General features: G+C 30.6%; 1 long non-coding RNA gene across 1 annotated transcript in view; it reads right to left on the bottom strand.

Moving 5' to 3' along the window:
• Positions 1–314, bottom strand: part of LOC111089530 — a 9,351-nt gene extending 9,037 nt beyond the window's left edge. Inside the window, exon 1 of the long non-coding RNA XR_002613781.1 lies at positions 265–314. This is a non-coding gene — a long non-coding RNA (uncharacterized LOC111089530). The remainder of the gene's footprint in view (positions 1–264) is intronic.
• Between the last annotated feature and the right edge of the window lie 2,261 nt (positions 315–2,575).

Genomic DNA, 2,575 nt, shown 5'->3' with positions numbered 1-2,575 from the left:
CCCGTAGACTCAATATCTTTATGAAACCTACCTGACAGGTTACCCGTAGACTCAATATCTTTATGAAACCTACCTGACAGGTTACCCGTAGACTCAGTGTCTTTATGAAACCTACCTGACAGGTTACCCGTAGATTCAATATCTTTATGAAACCTACCTGACAGGTTACCCGTGATTCAATATCTTTATGAAACCTACCTGACAGGTTACCCGTAGACTCAGTGTCTTTGAAAACGCTATTTATAGAATGTAATCTCAACTCACCATGACATTCACTGGTTTCTTTGTCATGTTTCGTCAACAATACTTTTCTCCTATAAAGAACAAAAATGAGTCATGATTCTATTTGAATATAACAAAGAGGACAATATTGAGAACATATTATTAATTCTCTAAATCTGAAAAATCTTAAGCTAGTGAAAATATCATTTAATGATTAACTATTTATAGTATAAACTATTCTAACACTTGTAATGTCTGCCGTTACTTGCATTGATTAAAAATTTACATTTGTGTATAGTATTATAAAATCAATATATGAAGCTGCCTGTAACATTTATTACTGCCTTGTTTCAAGTTGAAATTCAACCTTATTCACAGATTTCCTTCAGCGGTAAGTCCAAGGGCTAGAATCTGGTTTTGATACTCGTGGTGAGCACAGCACAGATAGCCTATTCTGTAGCTTTGTGCTTAACAATAAACCAGTTCTGAATTTTTTACTATTATTTCCATACAAATTACTGTACACCCGCAATAAAATAAATAATAGCTAAATAAGTCACCAAAATTGGAAATATAGGAGTAAGGAAACTAATGAATCGAAAAAGTGAATTCGTCATCCTGGCGGGCGCGGGTTGGCCCTGGGGTAGAGTTTTTGGTAGGATTCAAATCCGTGCAATACTACAAATATCCACTGCACTTTAAGTGTGGGTGTGTTATGAAAGTTACAGTCAAACCCTTATCTGTGCTGGTGGGTGCTGGTCAAGAGCTCAAAAGTAGGGACGATGGCAGGAGTTTTACCATAAATATAAAATACAAATAACTTCCCAAGCATTTTGCAAACGAAAAAAAAAAAGAAATATTGAAAGAAAGAAATAAAACAACAAATTTTAGCTTCCTGAAAAAGATACTTGTAGTTGTTGCTGGAGACTTCCTGAAATGGATACTTGTAGTTGTTGCTGGAGTCTTCCTGAAGTGGATACTTGAAGTTGTTACTAGAGAAGCTTTTCGTTAATGCAATGGTATGGCCAAAATTTGACATAACTGTATTATGCTCAGCCTAGAACTGATATCTACACTCAAGACACTTAAAGAGCGCCATCTATTAACTAATTCTAAAACACAATAATTAGGTCAATCTTCTTAATGTAGAAAATAATATAGTTTCATACATACTTTTCTTCCAGCACGGCCCATTTCAACTTAATGGCAGATCTTGGGGAACATTTTCTGTTTGATGACGAATTACACTGAGAACATCCATTAATATATTCACACACTCTCAACTGCTCTGTATCAAATAAACAAGTTTCTTCTGCTTCTGCAAGTAAAAACAATCAAGACATTAAAATATTTCGTGTACATTTGTTAAAAATATTTATTTATTCATGCTAGATTATGGATTTTGTTACTGCAACCTTTATACAGTATATTGCCGACTGAATATTTTAAAACTGGATTCTATAAAGATTACAAAAATTATTATTAATCTGATGAGTTACTTCATTTAAGGAAATTTTACTTAATGACCACTACAGTAGGTAATAGTTTCTCTATATAAATACATACAACATCATTGGTAGTGCAGAAATGCTCAAAACCTAATTTTACCCTGGTAGTACACACCTTCACAGACAAACTGTTGGTTACAAAACACGTACTGATTGTTTATTATAAAATGGTTTCAATAAGGTGAAATAATAACTGACTACAAACAGCTATCTTAGTTATTATATTTAATACATTCAAGTCTTTAATAACTGAGTACAAACAACTATCTTAGTTATTATATTCAATACATTCAAGTCTTTAATAACTGAGTACAAACAACTATCTTAGTTATTATACTTAATACATTCAAGTCTTTAATAACTGAGTACAAACAACTATCTTAGTTATTATATTCAATACATTCAAGTCTTTAATAACTGAGTACAAACAACTATCTTAGTTATTATATTTAATACATTCAAGTCTTTAATAACTGAGTACAAACAACTATCTTAGTTATTATATTCAATACATTCAAGTCTTTAATAACTGGGTACAAACAACTATCTTAGTTGTTATATTTAATACATTCAAGTCTTTAATAACTGAGTACAAACAACTATCTTAGTTATTATATTCAATACATTCAAGTCTTTAATAACTGAGTACAAACAACTATCTTAGTTATTATATTAATACATTCAAGTCTTTAATAACTGAGTACAAACAACTATCTTAGTTATTATATTTAATACATTCAAGTCTTTAATAACTGAGTACAAACAACTATCTTAGTTATTATATTTAATACATTCAAGTCTTTAATAACTGAGTACAAATAACTATCTTAGTTATTATATTTAAT

Source organism: Limulus polyphemus, unplaced genomic scaffold (genome assembly GCF_000517525.1).
Source record: "Limulus polyphemus unplaced genomic scaffold, Limulus_polyphemus-2.1.2 Scaffold6532, whole genome shotgun sequence".
Classification (NCBI taxonomy): Eukaryota; Metazoa; Arthropoda; class Merostomata; order Xiphosura; family Limulidae; genus Limulus; species Limulus polyphemus.
This window is presented reverse-complemented; position numbering and strand designations above follow the sequence as displayed.